We start from the raw sequence: 21,043 nt of genomic DNA, 5'->3' as shown, positions 1-21,043 counted from the left end.
CTAACAAGCCATATCCAAACACCAGGACATATTCTATTCTACAACTGATTCTGAGGCTCTATTCTAGACTGTTTCAAGAAAAAAGATATTACTATTATTATTGTTATTATTTGATTATAGGAATAACTTACCATAAGAAATTACTTACTATAACATTGTAGAAATGGATTAATACCACTTTTTGTTGAAACACAAATTTCTGAAAGCAATTCATTTGACATGGTCCTACTTTACTGAAAATCAGCCATATAGTAATTGTCAACAAGTAACAATTCTGGGTTTTATAGTCAACTAATCTCTAAATATTATGACTTCTGAACTTCTCTATTAAGTGAATTCCTGATTCCCCTACTTTTATATAAGATTCTGTTTCCCCTCTCTTTATTCCCAGTTCTTTTCTAAATTTTCAATAATGTAATTTATTATGTAGAATAATTAGGAATATGGTTAATATATTGGTAAAGGAACATGTACTTGAAGCAGTTTAAAAGTATAATTTCTAAAAGAGAAAGGAAGAAAGTGATGAATTGGTTGTGCTTTGAATTTTAAATAGAAAGTTACTTATATTAAGAGCATGATCCCTGTACTTCAGACCTTGAATGATTAATGAAACAAATTTTATTTTAGAATAATTATGTACATTTCAAATATGTCTCTAATTAAGGCTCCTTTTAAATTTCATTTCGTGGAAGTTTTCAGTGGCTTATAGAGAAACAATTGGCAGTCACTGTGAATAAATTCACAAGGGCTTGGGTTCAAATACTGGGCCATTCTCTTGCTTCCTGTGATCTTGGACTTGTTTAAAGTTCTCCCTTGTCAATCACCACTCCAAACTCTCAGCCAAATCATCTCTTGCTACACTTAGTAACCACACAGCAGTGTTTAGAAAGTTGGCAACTGTGGATGTCTCCAAGAAGCATAAATGTGACTGGAATTTTCGGAGTCAAGCTGTAACTTATTTATCATGGCACCAACCTTAAATCATTTGGATCTTATGCAGTCAATATGTGTACTTTCCTATAATGTGGTGCACATGTCAAAAAGCTAGCAGAGATTCTGGAATTTTTAGCACAAAGAAATGGTGAGGGGATAATTTCCTAGGGATAGTTTCATTGGGGAATTGAAAGAATATCAGTTCATTAACTTAGTGCTGTTCTGTTGCCAAGTGTAAGTGGGTTCTTAGTAGAAACTGTATGAAGTCAAATTCTCTTTAGAATACTCTTGCAACATAATTTGTTAAAAAGTCCCTAAAGAACAAGAAAACTTTCTGATTCACAGTAAAATCCCAGGCTGCTGGTATTGTTGGAGTCAGAAAATAAGATTTGTACATTATGGTATAATTATTTCTGATACGCACTTGTGCTTTTGAATTTTTTTTAAAAAACATCATGCCTGTAATCCTAGCTACCCAGGAAGCTGACTTCTGCAAATCCTAGTTTGAAGCTAGCCCAGGCAGGAAGGTCTGGAAGAGTCTCATCTTCAATTAGCCACCAGAAAACTGGAAGTGGTGCTGTGGATCTAAGTGGTAGAACATGAGCAAAAAAGCTCAGAGACAGTGCCCAAGCCCAGAATTCAAGGTCCATGACCAATAACAACAACAAAAACCAAACAAACAACAAAATCAAAGCAATAACAAGGATAAGTAGATTCTTAAAAATAAAATGTGAAATAACAAGATTATCTGCAGTAGAAATGTTTGAGACTAGAGCCTTGATTTTGTATTATAAAAACATGTTATAAATAATAGATGTTTTAGGCCCGTGTGCTAGCACATGTCCATAATTCTAGCTACTTGGGAAGTAGAAAGCAAGAGGATTTCAGGCAAAATGTTAGAGAGATTTTATCTGAACAGAGTGGTAGAGCACCCTAGAGTCCCCAAACACATGGGAAACCTAGGTAGAATTGTAATTCAATGCCTGTCCCTGGTTAAAAAAAAAAAGAAAGAAAGAAATACTGAAACTCCATCTGAATCAAGAAACTGGGCGAGGCAGCTCATGCCTGTAATTCCCAAATATGTGAGAGGTGTAGCCCCAGATTACAGTATAAGATCTTATCTGGAAAAAATAGCAGGGGGCTGGAGGCATGGCTGAAGTAGTAGAGTGCCAGCTGAGCAATTGTGAATCTTAGAGTTCAAATATTAATATTGCAAATTAAAGTTTCAACACAAAATTTCAAAAGAAATTACCATTGAAAAATAGTATTGGTTTACAGATGTTTATTATGCTTTCTTCAGGAGTGAGATATAGTATGTTAACTACTAGATTAGATTCATATGTAATAGAGGGGTAGTTAACAAATTTGCTTAAAGAAAATATTCCAAATTTCATAAAGTAGAAGCTTTAAGTATAATAGCTCATTTTCCCCTCCATACTGCATGAAATATATTCATTAAGAGACAGGATTGAAGTATTTCTCATAATTTTATTCATTTAAATGTATTTACCTGGAATAGTAAGAATTTTTTCAAGTATTTCCTTCCATAGAATCAAATAGCTCAATCATAGAAAGATAAAGTATTGAAGACTGAGGTTACTATGTGAAATTTATTTACTCTTATAAGGCAGTTAGCTTGAAACCATTATGATATAGCAAAATTTGGTAACTAAAGAATCATCGTTTGGTACATGTAGATGTGCTCCAAAGGATAATGAGTGTTGTCTCTACAAACGCGAATTATATCTGCCATGGTTATTTGTTTAAAACTTATTAAGATGGTGTTGTTTTAATCCCAGTGCATTACAGGCCCCTTCCTGGAATGGTGAATCTACAAAACTTACAAGCATGGTCCTTCACCTTCTTAGACAACAACTATCCATGTTCTGAGACAAAGACTATCCATGTTCTTCTGTTATGAATACACAGCCACTGGGATGTTCAATTTATTTCCTTTTCCTTTAAAACAAAGTCCCCTGTTCTCTTTTGAATTCTGCATCTCCACATAATTTGTCTCCAGTGCTTTATCTCAAGGGCATCAGCTAAAACAACAAAACCCCAAACTACAACTCTCCTTCAAGTCTATGCCTATAATGGCTAAGGAATCCCACATCTGCTCCCTGGTTTTGCTTGATGAATAAAGACATGTGAAATAGAAATCATCTTCTCCCTCACAGCAGCAAGAGACAAGCCAGGGGCTCAAGATTCCTAAACAAATTGTGGGTAAAAGAGAACATTTTCCATCAGCTCAGTGCCTGGAGGGATTAGACCATTGTTACTATGTTAGATAACCTTTAATTTTGATGGTTCATCATTTTGTTAAAGTTGAAAGAACCCTTTTTCTCCTTAATTGTGGGTTGAAAAGAAACACCATTTTCCTAAAAAATTGCATAGATAAAAATGGGTTCTAAGACCTGTTGTTTTGCAACAATCTGCAAGGAAATTCTTAGGCCTTCAAAATATTTAGCTTTAAATCATAGTGATTTGCCACCCAGAAATTCACTCCATTCTCTCCTATAGCTTCTGCTTACATGAGGCCATGTTTACACAAACAGCATTGAACACAGTACAAGGAAAGAAACAAAGGAATCAAAAGTAAGGAGTAATCTAGTTTATAACTGAAGAGAATTAATTGCATGGTTTCTAAATGTCAGAAACTGCATTAAACATGAAGTAAAAAAAAAAAAAGAAGGCTCTCGGAATTATTATTTTGCCTATTAAAAAAATTCATGGGAAGATGGCTCAGTGGTAGAGCACTTGCTTTGCATGCATGAGGCCCTGGGTTCAATTCCTCAGCATCCATAAGCAGAAAAAGCCGGGAGTGGTGTTGTGGCTCAAGCACCTGCCTTGAGCTGAAGAGCTGAGGGACAGTGCCCAGGCCCAGAGTTCAGGCCCCACGACCAGCAAAACAACCACCACAACAACAAATCATGGAGTTCTCAGAATCAGTCTAACCCATGCCACCTATTTGAACAGCCAGGCTAATTCCAATTCCTTCCATTCTGCGTGAAACACAGCAAAGAATACCCTAGAACAGAAAACTTTTATAACTCCTTTCTCAGGACACATTTCTGGAAGTTAAATTCGTGCAAAAATTATGCTAATTTTTAAGACATTTCTGTTTGCATATACTGCTGGACAGAATGCAATTTGATTCCATTTCCGTTGAGAGACATTTGACAATATGTATGAAATTCCTACCATCTTTTCAATAATCTATCTTTCTGTATATATGTCATACTTTGCAATTTAAACTAAGTGCTGGGATTCAGGTTACTGAAGAGAGTCAGTTTTATTTATTTATATATGTATAATTTGTATATATATATATATATGTATATATATATATATATATATATATATATATATATATATACCAAGGTTTGAAAAGTCCATGAATAGATAAACAATGACATAGACTTGATATTCCTTGGCCATTTAGAGTGTTTCACTGCAAAGACACTCATTGCACCAATAGGAATTCAAAACAGGCCTGGTTTAGTTGCCAATACTTCAATAAGAACTCTCATTGATCTTTAAAAGAACAGTTCTAGAAGTGGACATTTTCTTGTAAAAATGGGAATCTAGGAACTGATCCTTTGTGTGCACATGTGAGTCCACACACACACACACACACACACACACACACACACACACACACATACACACACACAGTCACTGAAGATGACTAGTATTAAATTACAAAATTCACAGAAGATATCAAACAAGAAAATTGAAGTAATCTCAGATAAAATCTAAGTGGTCTCTGATTTGGAGAACAGTTTTCAGATACAACAAAGACAGGACTAATGAGAGAAGTGACAAGGGGGACCTCATTAAAATTAAAGACCTCTGCTCCAAAAAGGGAATGTAAAGAAACTTGAAGATAGGCTACAAACTAAGAGAATATATCTGCAAAATACACACTTCACAAAGAGCCATCTTCAAAAATATATAAAGAACTCTGAAAATCCCAATCATAAGACAATGCATCATAACAGTACACTGAGAGAAATAAATATATGACAAGATCCTCCACATCACAATATTTTTTGTTTGCCAGGGGGTAGGGGGGACTGTAATTAAGCACAATGACATTCTACAACCCATCTAGTATAATGGCCAATACACAAAATATTGACAAAAGCAAATGATGAAAATGATGTGGGACAGAAACATTCATTATTGCAGGTGGAAATAAGCAGAGAAAGTCACTTTGCAGAGCAGCTTGTCTGTTTCTTACAAAATCTGAGCGACGTAGGCACCATACGATATAGCCATTGTGTTCTTCTGCATTAATGTATGTGCACTGCAAGCACAGCCACACAACAGCCGGCATGGAAAGAGCTACAGAAGTTTTACTCATAATTTGCAAAACACAGAAACAATCAAAATGCCCTTCAGTAAATGAATGTATAAATAAAATCCTGATACAACCAGAGAATGCAATATTTCTCTGCACTAAAACAAAATGAGCTATCAAGCTATAAAAGGCAGGAAGGAATCTTACATGTCTATTACCAAGTGAAATAACCAATTTGAAAGGATACATATTTCACAATTCCAACTATATGACACTCTAGGAAAAAGCAAAACAGTGATATAGTAAAAGGAACAATCCTTGGCAGGTGTTAGAGGGGAAAAAAGGACGGATTGGCAGGGCAAGGAAGATTTTTATGACAGTGAAAGTATTCTGTATGATGATGTTATAATGGAACATACATGTCATTTTGCAGATGTTGGATCCATACAATACATAATACCAAGAGCTCACCCCAATGTGAACTATGAGCTTTTAGTGACAATGATGTTTCAACAGTAGTTTAAGCAATTGTAACAAATTCAACCTTTGTTAGGGGATATTACAAGTAGGAAATTACACATGTACTCTAAGGGTAGGAGTTATATCAGCACTCTATACTTTTAGCTAGACTTTGCTGTGAAACAAAGATTTCTCTTCAAATAAACCTATTTATAAGGAAGGAAAATAAAACAAAAAAAGGAATCATTTTCTAATTCAATACTCAAAAATATATTAGCAAAGTAGAATTTAAAAGATCACTATTCCACTTCTTTAAACTTGGAGCTAATAATTTTATCTAATAATTGCTTTGAAAGAAAAAAAGTATGATTTAGAGAAAATCAGAACTAAGACACACGCGTATAGGAAGTCCTAAAACATTCTGGAAACACTCTCACTGTCTAGGTATTTTTAATATATATTTTTTTATTGTAAAGATACCATACAAAGGGGTTACAGCTACATGAGTAAGGTAATGAGCACACTTCCTGTCCAGCATTGTTACTCTCTCCTTTGTTTTCCCCCTACCATCCCTGCCTTCCTACCTTCTACCTCCCTCTCCCCTGCCCCGAGCTCTAAAGTTTGTTTCTAACATAGTGTCTGGTACATCTCCTAGTTACAATGTGTCAACTTGTATCCTTATTTTAGCATTTTGTTATTTCCCATCCCCTCCCCAAATTAGAAAAATGTGCATATAAGATGCAGGACACTGGAATCAACTACAGTGACAACAGGGGGGAAGAACATATAAAAGAAAAAAAATTACACAGTACATTATAAGTACATTAAAAATAACTGCAACAAAGATAAAACCTCTTGAGTCCTTATCTTGGGGTTCATTCTACTTAGCATCATCTTATATGGTCGTATGTACATAGCTTTTGACCTTTTCTCCTTGTCCTAGACATATACTAGTTATTTAAATAAGGGAAACCATGGGACCTATGTTTGTTTGGGCCTGGCTTACTTCACTTGATATGATTTTTTTAAAAGTCTTTCCATTTCCTAACAAATGGGACTGTGTCATTCTTTCTGATGGAGGCATTGAACATTGTATAATATCAATACCAAATTTCAAACTCTACTACAAAGCTATAGCAATCAAAACAGCTTGGTACTAGCACAAGAACAGACCTGAGGACCAATGGAAGAGAACTGAAGACCCAAAAATGAACCCACTGCTGCTTAATCTTCAATAAGGGATCTGAAAAAATAGAATGGAAGAAAGACATCCTCTTCAGTAAATGATGCTGGCAAAATTGGCTAAACATCTGTAGAAAACTTAAGCTAGATCCAGAACCAATACCAAATGGATCAAAGACCTGTAGTCAAAGCAGACATCATGAAAACATTACAGGAAGGAATAGGAGAAACTCTAGGTCTCCTTGGCACAGGCCGAAATTTTCTTAATAAAGTCCCAGAAACACAACAAATCAAAGAAAGGCTGTACAAATGGGATTGTGGGTATTATAATCTCATCACTCCAGGTCAACCTCACAGGGTAAAAGAATCCCAAACCAACTGATGTCTAAATGACTTTATGTATGCCTATATTTAAAAAATGTAATCATAATTTGAAATAAAGCCACAGCAATTGAAAGAAAAATAATGTGTACCAAAGACCTTTGATATCCACATGTATGTGATTCCAGGGAGACTGGTCAGTGAGGAAAAACTGAATGCTCAGGAGACTGCATCTATTTCTCATTATGCACCACCTATTTCCCATAATGCCACCCAATTTCCACCAAAGGCACGACACCCCTTTCAACAAATCTAAAATCAATCACCTTACCATTAAATCAAGCACATTAACTTCTACCTCCTTTTTTTGGAGGGGTTGTTGGTGGCACTACTTGCATTTTGAGGGGTGTATTTTCACAAAATGAAGGGCAAGGAAAGAGTCAGTAGATCAGGCAATAATGAACAAAATTGACCATCACACAAAATACCTACAGCATTTCCACACTCACTGAGCTGAATCAGACAGGCAGGAATGTAAAATTGCTATCTTTGAGGCGTCTCTGGACTTTTTAAAAATCATTTGTTGTGCTTGGTCAAAAATATGTGTAATAAATGTAATAAATCCACAGTGAGGTGCACTTACTGTATTGCAATCTCAAAGACTACCATTACTTACTGATGACATGTGTGTACCTGATATGTATCATAAAATTTCTCACATGTGGGTACCACATTAGACCACATCAGCTTAGTTATGTATACAGTTTGACTACATGTTACTATTGTTGGTATTGTTAATCATAAACACCAAAGAAAGTTTACATTAAAGCTGTGATATCGTGGAAACATAATCCTCAATTTTTCTGCATTTCACCTAATATTTAAAATAGTATATGATATCTAGGGTACACTAGTAAAGCATTTTGGACTGGTGACCATATATGCTTCTCAAGATTCCCTAAGTAGTAATTTGAGCACATTCACTCTTTGAATCTAGCTCAAGCAGATGGTTAGGAAACATCTCACATTTAAGTATTAATATCTTCCCATCGTCCAGCACTCACATTGAATCTTTTCATTTGTTAGCTTCATCAAGTGTATATTTTTTTCTTCTTGCTCATGGTTACAGCAAAATATGCTAGCTAATTTGCTAAACACTGAAGCATATACATGTATATTTGTATTTATTTTTACTTTTGCATCCAACTCATTCTAGACTATTAAGTCAAATGAAACTAATTAAACAGTATAAATAAGCAATAAGCAAAAAAAAATGTATCATGACTCCTAAGAGAGTGTTCCCTAATAAAAAGTCCCTATATGCCAGTATCAATTTTAAATAGGTCAAATAAAAAGGGTTTGAAATTTCCCCATGAATTCAGTTAAAAGATCTCAAAAATTGTCCTTCTATCAAAACTAAGCTCAGTTGTGCAAGAGTTGCCTTGCTAAATGATCCAGAAAAATCCCACAGGCATGATCTGAAGGCAAAAGAGAACTCCACAGGGGGAGTATCTGTTTGGAGTCCAGGCGCTGCTATCATTAGTTAATACTCTTACAACGTGTAAGACACAGGAAAAGAGAAGCCTGATTACTCGCAACTGTGTTTGGAGTCTGATTTTAAGTGATCACTTTTCATTGTGAGTTTATGAAATCTTCAAAAAGAAGCTGTGAAAGAAGGCAATAAATTTGAGAAATAAAGCTGTCTTGAGCATTCCATTGATCCCAGTAGATATAATTTCACAGAACTGAGTTACTGCACAGGACAGCCAAGGTATTCTTAATGCTCCCATGTATAGCCCGAGATTCTCTGATTTACACCTCTAGGGGGAACAGAGTCTTCTGTATAACATAGTGAAGAAGAGACAAAGGCTACAAACAAAACATGTGATTTAGTTAATATAGTGATGTTTCACTTCCCAATCTCTCAGTAACTTATATCACTGGAATGAGTCTATTATTACAATGATTCAAATAGTACCAAATGTCAGAAGAAGATAAACAAAACTGAGTCAAAAACAAAAGTCTTCGAAAGACTCTATATAGAACAAAAGGAACTTCTGTTAATTTATTTAATTATTCTTGGAAACCTGACAATAGAAACCTAATGACTGATGAATCCATTTGAAGCTGAAGTTTGCTTATAAATGCATCAGAAAACTTAAAAAATGGCAAAACCTCCCATGCTCCTGGATTGGCAAGATTAGCATCGTGAAAATGGCAATACTTCCCAAGGCTATCTACAAATTCAACACGATACCTATCAAAATTCCACCCTCATTCTTCAAGGAAATAGAAGAGGCAATCCAAAAATTCATATGGAACAATAAAAGACCCCGAATAGCAAAAACGCTCCTCAACGGAAAGAACACTGCTGGAGGAATATCAATACCAAATTTCAAACTCTGCTATAAAGCCATAGTAATCAAAACAGCTTGGTATTGGCATAAGAACAGACCTCAGGACCAATGAAATAATTGAAAACCCAGAAATGAACCTACAGACCTACAGCCATCTAATCTTCGATAAGGAAGCTAAAACAATAGAATGGAAGAAAGACAGCCTCTTCAGTAAATGGTGCTGGCAAAATTGGTTAACTACATGTAGAAAACTAAAGCTAGATCCTTATATATCACCCTGCACCAGAATCAACTCCAAATGGATCAAAGACCTTGAACTCAAAGCAGACACTCTGAAAACATTACAGGATGGAATAGGAGAAACCCTAGGTCTCCTTGGCACAGGCCGAAATTTTCTGAATAGAGACCCGGAAGCACAACAAATCAAAGAAAGGTTGGACAAATGGGATTGCATACATTTGCAGAGCTTCTGCAGGGCAAATGACATAGCTAGCAAGATCAATAGAAAGCCCACCGATTGGGAGAAGATCTTTACTAGCCATACAACGGACAAGGGTCTCATATCTAAAATATACTTGGAAGTCAAAAAATTAAACCACCCAACAACAAATCCTCAAAGAAACAATTGCCCAATAAATAAGTGGGCGAAAGACTTAAAGAGAAGCTTCTCTGAAGAAGAAAGAAGGATGGCCAATAGACACATGAAGAAATGTTCAACATCCCTAGCCATAAAAGAAATGCAAATCAAAACAACTTTGAGATATCACCTCACTCCAGTTAGAACAGCAAAAATCAAGAACTCTAACAACAACAGATGCTGGAGGGGATGTGGACAGAAAGGAACCTTACTTCATTGTTGGTGGGAATGTAAACTTGTTCAACCACTTTGGAAAGCAGTATGGAGGTTCCTCAAAAGACTTCACATAGATATCCCCTATGATCCAGCAATCGCACTTTTGGGCATTTACCCAAATGTTTACAAACAAGACCACACTAAAGCTACCAGCACAACTATGTTTATTGCAGCATTATTTACCATAGCTAAGATATGGAACCAACCCAGATGCCCCTCAGTAGATGAATGGATCAAGAAAATGTGGTATATATACACAATGGAATTCTATGCCTCCATCAGAAAGAATGACATTTCCCCATTTGTTAGGAAATGGAAAGGCTTGGAAAAAATTATATTAAGTGAAGTAAGCCAGGCCCAAAGAAGCATAGGTCCCATGGTTTCCCTTATTTGCAATATCTAGTATAGGTATGAGTCAAGCGGAAAAGGTCAGATAATGTGATGTTAGGAAAATGAACCCTTAAATATGTATTTTAATGTTTTCGTTTCTTTCATTCATGTGTTTCTAACACATTTATAAGATTATTTCTTTGTTGCTTTGTATGTCCCTCCCCCACAGTGTAACCCCCGCTTTCACTATATTTGATGTCAGTATAACATGTGGAGGAGATGGGGACAAACAAGTTGTTTAAGGATTCAGGTGGACCTGTTGCAACAATGAGAATTACAAAATGTCATGTCAAAACCAGCTTTACAATGTCAGTGTGTGGGGGGGGGGAGGGGGGTATAATTGGGTGGGGGGAGGGGGGAGGCTGGGAAGGGAGGTGAAGGGTAAACAAAGGAGGAGGCTGCAATGCTTGGTAAGAAATGTATGCATTATCCTGCCCATGTAATTGTAGCCCCTCTGTACAGTATGTTCTCAAATAAAATAAAATAATATTAAAAAAAAATAAATGCATCAGAAACCATGAACTTTCTGTCATATTAAGAAGCTGACCTACCGGGTGCCAGTGGCTCATGCTTGTAATCCTAGCTACTCAGGAGGCTGAGATCTGAGGATCATGGTTCAAAACCAGCCCAGGCCAGAAAGTCTGTGCCACTCTTATCTCCAATTAACCACCAGAAAACCAGAAGTAGTGCTGTGGTTCAAGTGATAGAGCTTTAGTTTTGAGCTGAAGAGCTCACAGACAGAGCCCCAGGCTGAGTTCAAGCCCCAAGACCAAAACAAAACAAAACAAAAAGAAGTTGACCTAAACATACTGTTATTAATTACTAAAAGTATGCAACAAAATGTTTACTTTGCAATGAACAGTAATTCAGTTTTAATTAAACTTTCACAGCTATTATAGGATGATAATATCCTACTAGAAAATGTTTTTGTGTCTAAGTCCAACGACTTGTTAATCTGTTTTTACAACTTGATTATGCAGTAACATTCAGCATTCAAGGACAAGCATACTTCATATTCCCTCTACACAGCTTTTGTCTTTTCTGAGTTGGAATAGTAAAGATGGTGAACTCTGTATTCCAGATGCTAGCTTCTTGCAAGCCTGTGTTACTGATTCAGAACTTCTTCCTATGAAGGAGTTGCACTCTCCTATTTTGACTATAACAATTCTACCTAACCCCTACTTCTTTCCCTGTAGATTCATGTCTTGAACTCTTGACTACTCACATCTCTAAGAACTGAGTTCTCATTCTGATGACAACACTAGCAATTCTTCTGTGTATATTTCTCACTTATTCTCATTTTATATCTTGGGAACTTAAAATGTATACTAATATCTGAGAGAGGTCCCTAAGTATTTTAGCTTAATCATAGAGAAAAGCAAAACTGACTGTTCTTGATGAATTAAATATTCACTCATCAAATTAATTTCATATTTCAAATTTTTCTCATTGGAAATGATTATATCTTGGGGATTTTCTTGCCATAAGTAAAGGAATGGAAATTCCAGTAGTGATAACTTTATTTGACTCATCATGAAATATCATACTTTTAGTTGTGTCATATTCTGTACAGTAATTTTAATGTTGCCATAAAGCTTTCTCACTGTAAGCTTGTCTTTTTATGTACATGGGATGGCAGGATTTGTTTTGCATACATGCATGGTAACCATTCACCCAAATGTTTCAATCTTCTATAAGCATTCTAAATTTTCAAGTTCTCCTTGACCACCAGGGTCTTCTTGGTTAGCAACTCCATCTACTCTAAGTCCCTGTCTCTGTGAATTCATGCAATTCACTACACACCTCTGGTCCCTTTTCCATTTTAAGTCACCTAGTTCAACATCCCCACATTTCCAGCAATCTCCAAAAAATAACAAACAAATATCACTGGACTACATTTGACTATAGAATCCTTTCAGAAATAGAGTAAGACTCTTTAACTCACTAATGGTAATAACTCAACTTTAAATGTTAGATACTCTTGTTTATTTATTATTATCTTTTGTTGGTCATGGGGCTTGAACTAAGGGCCTAGGAGCTGTCTCTGAGCTCTTTTGTTCAAGGCTAGTTCTCTACTGCTTTGAGCAACAGCACACTTCTGATAATCTGGTCTCTTAAAATACCTCAAGTCCTCGCACTGTTAGTATGATCTCTTTCTGGAGGGGTTCCATTTCACCTGATCTTTCTAAAATAATATGGACTACTTCTTTTTTAGATATGGTAGAACGTCACACCCATTGTTAAAATAGGTGCTGTCTCTTAATGATAGCTACTCTGTAATGTAGAAAACAGAAAATCCAAATAGATAATTATATATTAATATATCAGGTGATAATACATGTGATGAAAAATGTATAGTACAGTGAACTATAACTGTATGAATTAGATTCCTTCAGAAATATTGACTTTTTTACTTGTGAAAATAGAATACAGAGGGGTTACAATTACATGAGCAAGGTAATGAGTACATTTCTTATCAAACATTGTTGCCTCCTCTGTTTCCCCTTACCATCCCTTCCCATCTCCCCTCCGCGCCCCCCAAAGTTGTAAAGTTCGTTTTTTGACATAACGATTTGTACATCTCGTTGTTGCAGTGGGTCCACCTGTATCCTTATTTAAACAATTTGATTTTTCCTCTCCCCTCCCCAAATTTTAGCAGCATCAAATACAGTGAAAACAGGGGTTATAGCGTGGGGGAGGGACATACAAGCAACAAAGAAATCATCTTATAAATATGTTAGAAACAATAGCAAGAAAGAAAAACCATTTGAATCCTTATCTTGGGGTTCATTTTGCCTAACATCAACTTATCTGACCGTTTCTGCTTGTCTCAGACATATACTAGTTATTGCAAATAAGGGAAACCATGGGATCCTTATATATCACCCTGCACCAGAATCAACTCCAAATGGATCAAAGACCTCAGAGTCAAAGCAGACACTCTGAAAACATTACAGGACAGAATAGGAGAAACCCTAGGTTTCCTTGGCCCAGGCTGAAATTTTCTTAAAAGAGACCCAGAAACACAACAAATGAAAAAAAAGTTGGACAAATGGGATTGCATGAAATTGCAGAGCTTCTGCATGGCAAAGGACATAGCTAGCAAGATCAATAGAAAGCCCACAGATTGGGAGAAGATCTTCACTAGCCATAAAATGGACAAAGGTCTCATATCTAAAATATACCTGGAACTCAAAAAATTAAATCCCCCAACAACAAATTCTCAAAGAAACAACTGCCTAATAAATAAGTGGGCTAAAGACTTACAGAGAAACTTCTCTGAAGAGGAAAGAAGGATGGCCAATAGACACATGAAGAAATACTCAACATCCCTAGCCATAAAAGAAATGCAAATCAAAACAACATTGAGATACCACCTCACCCCAGTTAGAATGGATATAATCAAGAACTCTAATATTGACATTTTAATTTGGTGTTCTCTTTTTTAGAGTTATAATCATCCCAACTTTCACATTTGAGACAATTTTTTTTATCATTGATGGATGTTTTTATGATTTGTCTCCATTCAGTCTCTCCAAGGACCAAAATACAAGGAGGTTGAAAATATGCCCATAGTTATGAAGGAAAAAAAATAGTTCTCAGCCACTTAGAGCCATGGATTTTCTTCAAAAGGCTAAACATAGAACTCCCCTATGGCCCAGCAATACCACTCCTGAGCATTTACTCAAACAATCACAAACAAGACCACACTAAATCTATCAGCACAACTATGTTCATTGTAGCATTATTTACCATAGCTAAGATATGGAATTAATCCAGATGCCCCTAAGTGGATGAAAGGATCAAGAAAATGTGGTATATATACACAATGGATTTCTAACTTCCATCTGAAAGAATGACATTACCCCATTCCTAAGAAAATTGAAATACTTTGAAAAAATTATATTAAGTGAAGTAAGCTAGACAAAGATACATAGGCCACATGGTTTCCCTCATTCGCAATAATGTGCATATATCTAAGATACTTCTATCAGAGGATCACAATAGATCAATAGCCATATACATATGACCTTATAAAATGATGCTAATAAAAATGAACTTTGGGGCTGGGAAAGTAGCTCAGTTGTAAAGTGCTTGCCTTGCATGCATGAGGCCCTGGGTTCGATTCCTCAGCACCACATAAGCAGAAAAAGCTGGCAGTGGTGCTGTGGCTCAAGTGCTAGAGCTCTAGCCTTGAGCTGAAGTGCTGAGGGACAGCGCCCAGACCTAGAATTCAGGCCCCATGGCCAACAAAATCAATCAATCAATCAATCAATCAATAAACTCCAAGATATGGAGACAAGAGGGTGTTTCATTGTTTTTAATTTTTAATGTACTGTATACAGTTATTTCTTTTTTTTCTTTCATTTTTCCCCTTAGGTTTACACTGTTGTCACTGTTTTTTATTTCAGTACCCTTTGCATTGTATATATGTTTATCTGATTTGGGGATGGGAAGGGGAATCATAAAAACGGTGAGACAAAGGACAAGGGTAAACCGATGCAACAGCAATACTCACAAGACACTAAGATGGAAATTAACTTTATGAATTGGGGAGAGGGGAGAAAGAGGTTGGGAAAACGGAAGAAAGTAAGTGAGGAGATAACAATGTTACACAAGAATCATACTCATTTCCTTCCTATGTAACTGTCACCCCTCTGTAGATCACCTTTAAAATAAAAGAAAGAACAGTTTTTGTTTTTGTTTTTTAATTGTGAAAATACCATACAGAGGGGTGACAATTACATGAGCAAGGTAATGAGTACATTTCTTATCAAGCATTGCAGCCTCCTCCTTTGTTTCCCTTTACCATCCCTTCCCAGCCCCCTCCCCGTCCCCCCCATCCCCTCCTTCCCGCCCCCCCCCACCAAAGTTGTAAAGTTCGCTTTTCGACATAACGACTTGTACATCTCATTGTTGCAATGGATCCACCTGTATCCCGATTTAAACAATGTGTTTTTTCCCTTCCCCTCCACAAATTATACCAACATCAAATACAGTGAAAACAGAGGTTATACCATGGGGGAGAGACATACAAAACAACAAAGAAATCATCTTATAAATATGTTAGAAACAATCGCAAGAAAGAAAAAAAAACATTTGAATCCTTATCTTGGGGTTCATTTCACCTAACATCAACTTATCTGACCGTTTCTGCTTGACTCACACATATACTAGTAATTGCAAATAAGGGAAACCATGGGATCTATGTTTCTTTGGGCCTGGCTTATTTCACTTAATATTATTTTTCCCAAGTGAAAGAATAGTTTTGTGTCAAACACACCAATTAAAGCTCCAAACCTCTGTGTTTTTCTTCCTGTCATAGTACTCATGGAACTGTGGGAAAAGGTTGTGAAGAAGTTATTTATAATTTTACCCATTATGGAAATGTTAAATTGTTCCTCATAGCCAGTTCCCCTAAACAAAGCTATATTCATTAAGAAAAAAAAATCTTTACCAATGTGGTTTGAAGCCAGAAATCTGAAAAATGGAACTTGCACAGTGATCCTGTTTTACTCTGGATCTTAGGAAGACTTTACCAACTTTAGGAATTTACAAATGCATATAAAAATCAATCATCTGATTTAACTGATTTGTGAAATTTTGGTGTCAGGAGGGCAACAACTATAAGGTAAACAGTTGATTGAACAGAGTTCTAGGAAAATATCATTAAATGCACACCTTTATTATAAAGTTCATCAACACAAATATTAGAAAAACAGTTTGCTCTGCAATAAAATAAATTCCTCCTTTAACATTTCTTCTGAGTATTTATTATTTCAGTCTGTTTTAAAATATAGCATTCTTTTTGTCCTGTGGACTTGTGAAGAACAAAATAGGAAAAGAAAAGAAACAAAAATGTCCATATAAAAATCCCAGAGGGAAGTAAAATACTTTTTAATTCTCACACTTTTAACCAATATAATAGTTAGTTGTTTGTATTTTAAAATATTTACTTTTCCAAACAATAATTTTTTTTTATTTTGAGGAGATTCTCTTACTATTTACAAAATAATGGAACAAAATCTGCATTACTTAAATAAAACATATATAGTAGAATCTGATTATGATAAAACAAAGGCTTAAAAGCATTTTGGGATTTAAAATGGTTATGTAATTTTAGAATTTCAATATGAATTGAATTTTAATAACTAATAATTGTTACAACTTGTGCAAACTCAGACTCTAAATAAAATGTCTCTTTAATTTTGACCAAATTTGTGTTCACTTTTCCCACTTAACAAGGTGGTTCAAGCTCATTTCTTGAATAGTCTTAATATAGAATGTACTGATCTCTATTTGAAAATTAGATTAGCTTAAACGGTTTAATGGATTTTTGGGTACCATTTAAGAAAAACTTAATTAGGAACTGAGAATATTAAGCATAATTTAACATGTTTGACAGGCAACAAGACTATTTCCATACCATGTCATAGATAATAAAATGAAAAGATTTCTAAATTAATACAAATATTTAAGTTTTCTTTTGTCACTTAATTGTCTTAAGTCACTGGAATGCTACTCAATTTTATGCTATTACAAAATGATTCAGCTAACTTTTCAAAACATTTCCTAACTATCTTGATCTTGACCAAATACTACAAATTCAGTAAAATGTCCAAAAGTATGTATTAGTATAGAAAAATCTAAGTAAAGACAATCAAAGAGGGAAACACTGGTGAGGGGAAACTATTAAGAAATAGTTTGGAAGGCTGGGTTTGGTAGTACTGGACCATAATCTCAGCTAGGACTTAGGTGGAGGGAAGTTAGAGGTTCAGTCTGAAGTTAGAGCATATTTCAAGGCAATATGGTCTTGCTTATATCTTTCATATAAGAAATAAATACGACATATATACATATCTACCTATATAGTATATATATATATTATATATATAGTGTGTGTATATATATATATATACCTATTTAGTATTTATGCCAAATTAGCAGTCATAATAGAGGCAGAAAAGAGTGAGAGTTTCCCCATCTTTGTCTGCTATTTTTAATGAAATAAATTTAATATTTTAATGAGATGGATATTTTGATGTATTCTTGAAATACTGAGGATTTATGCATGCCAGGAAAAGCTATACTACTGAGCTAATAAAGTGAATTTTTTAATAAAATATTTTTTGTGTATTACTTGTAAAAAAAGTATGTTTACCCAAGTAGCCATAATTTTCCAATCACTTTAGTTCTACTACTCACCCTATTAACACACTCCTTTTCCTTAAGTCCAGAAAGGGAAAAGCGACACAAGTATTGGTAAATAGAATTACAAGCCCCACTGGTATTCCATGGGTTTGTGTCTGACACCGTTGAGTAATACTGGTAAACCTGACCACTTCCATAGTAGGGATTCTACAGTTGTAATTCAGGTTGCTAGTCAGTCAACTTTGAAGTAAAGATATAATCCTGGAGTATGTGAATAGGCTAAGTATAATCCTACAACTAGTAAAAGACAGAGGACAAAAAAAAGTTGAGGAATTGTGGGAATGAGGCAGAGAGCTGTAAAGCAGCAGGGGATTTGAGGGGCCCCTGCTGGCTTAAATCGCAGATGGTTGTGTGCAAAAGGATGTGTGAACTCTCTAGTGGCAAAGAGTAGACCTTGCTTTGCAGCCTGCTTGGAAAAAAAAATAGAGATTTGAGGCCTACAATGACAAGTAATTGGATTGTCAACAGCCTGGTGTGTCTTGAAACAAATCTATTCTCTGAGCCTACAGGTTAAGAGTTGGCTTGTTGGATAACATGGTTTCTGTCTTTCAAAACTAAACTGCAGGTCAGCTGAGCCCATCCAAAGCATCTGACCTTCACCACTGTGAGATATTAAACAAGGCTTGCAGGAAACAGATTTGTTGTTATAATTTGTTACAGAAAGATAACTAATTATCAGAAAGGGGATTCCCATGTTACTTTAATTGTTCAAATACAACCGATTCTTTTTCCTGAACTTTCTTTGTTTTCAGTGACACTGGCATCATTACTGTTATCTAGGTGTAGTCTTTGACTTTCATTTCCTACTTCTTTCTCAGAGGAGTCCTGATGGCTCTTCTGGCTTTCCAACTTATTACTCAACCAGGCTGTCTCGACTGCACACGAGTTACCTGTGAATTTTCTGTTCTAACTCTTCCCCACTTATGACTCCATACTTGGTCCCACCAATGTCCTTTCTCATCTTTCCTTTGTAGCTCATTCTTCATTCCAGGCTTGTTGCTTGGCTTTCAGACGTATATGTCAAATTTGCTAATGGATAGCCGGGTCTCTTTGGAGTCCCTCAGGCAACTGCAACTCAATAGATCCAAAACAGTACTCATCTATCCCCAATCTCGTTTTAATCTCAGAGGATGGCACCAACATCCATCCAATTGATTGAGGAGAAACCACTTATATCATATCATTCCCTGGATCTAATAACGTTTCCTGTGTTGATTACATGCACTGGAAATCTAACTGCCTCCATTTCTTTCCACCTGTTTTTTTATTGCCACTCTTCTGATAAACTGCATCATCATCTACCATAAAGATAATTAAACTACATTTCAAACTGATCTACCTGCCCAAATCCTGTCCTCCTATACATCGAATGCCAGTCAGAATCTAAAGTGAATTTTGAAGTGAAACAGATTATCTGATTATATTATGCTGAGGCACTTACTCAATACTCAGGAATGTTCTAAGGGCTTGCTGTGGTTGATTATTTTTTCAGTCTTTGCAATACTTTGCTTCATCAGGATACAAACTAAAGCCCAAAGATGTCAGCTTGCCCAGGTCAAAGAGCAAGTGGCAAAAGCCAACTGTCAAATTTCAGTAGATGGAGCTGTTACTTATTAATTATACTGTCTCTCTATTTGCCTAACCCAGTGCACTAAGCTCTGTTGCTAATTCGTCAGCATTTCATTTCACGTGTTTAATAACACATATTTAATAAATGACATTAACAAACATGGTCCCAACCCCTCTCCAACGTAGTTTTCAGATGAGTATAGATGAGCATAGTATATAAATTATCACTTCAACCTTGCTGGTGCAAAGAAAGAGAAAGTGAACATTGAAGTGTTTACCAGACTAGTGAAATGTCCCATTACTAAACCTTGCTGAAAGTGAACACAGCCTCTCTAAGTCCAATGCCCTCTTATTAACATTTTACATTATCTTACACATATTTGCCAAACACTTGTTATGAGGAAAACAGAGTTTTTTTTGTGTGTGTATGTGATAGATCACTGGGAAATTTGAATGGTGAATTTGAAATATTTCTTCTACTTACAGAACTTCATTTGGGGGGCAAAGACAGAGGTCTTTGCATAATAATGGAATTGTTATGGATTTCATTATATTTACTTGGACTCTACAAAAGAGGAAGACTAAGATAAAACATGTCTGTGGCAGGACCTGGTGTGGGAAAGCTTCCTAGGGAAAGGGACATTTTTAAGTAAGTTCGCTCAAGAATGGGCAGGATCATTTGGGTTGTAGCCCTGTACTGGCTGAACATCTCCAGTGACTGCTGATCAGAGACATCCTCTCCAGTCAGAGGCATAAATGTCAGTCATTGAAGGGCCATGAGTGAAATGTCTTAATAACTGAATTCTACATGGGTGAAAAGAGAAAAAAATTGCAATGTCTGTTCTCAGATCATTATTATTATTCAAATGTTTAGAGCTGCTTGCTAAGTGATGATGAAGTGTAGAACCTTGGCCTCCGGGAGCTTTTTCAATAGTTCTGGAGATAAAATGAACACAGGGAGATGATATGAGCACAGGTTAGACAATTTAGGAGAAATATTCTCTACTGGGAAAAAAAAGTGGGATTTAAAGAGTCTGGAACAAGGCAGTCTTTGTGCAAAATATATCCCTTTACTTTGCCAAGGGCTCCCCTTTAACGAGATAGGTGATTTCTGGGGCTTTACTGTGTTTTTGCTTGTCCAGACATTCAAACTTATTATTATTGTTGTTGTTGTTGTTGTTTCTTTAGCATCAGATAAACAAGAAGAGTTCATTTGACACATCTCTATATACATACGTTTTACCCTGATCAGACTTACCCCTCCCTCCTTCTTCTTCTCCTCTTTCCCTCCTTCTCAAATCAATTGCAACAAGCTTCATTGATCCCCTTCTCTAGGTAGACATTAATTATCTGGACCATATCTGCTTTCCTTTATCTCTCAAATCTCTCTCTCCCCTCCCACTCTTCTCCTCTTCTCCTCAAACTGGGCCTGTTTCACCTTCCTGAACTTCATTCCTTCATTAA

The sequence above is a fragment of the Dipodomys merriami genome, unplaced genomic scaffold (assembly GCF_024711535.1).
Source record: "Dipodomys merriami isolate MVZ:Mamm:240054 unplaced genomic scaffold, mDipMer1.0.p SCAF_41, whole genome shotgun sequence".
NCBI lineage: Eukaryota > Metazoa > Chordata > Mammalia > Rodentia > Heteromyidae > Dipodomys > Dipodomys merriami.
Note: the sequence above shows the minus strand (reverse complement) of the source record.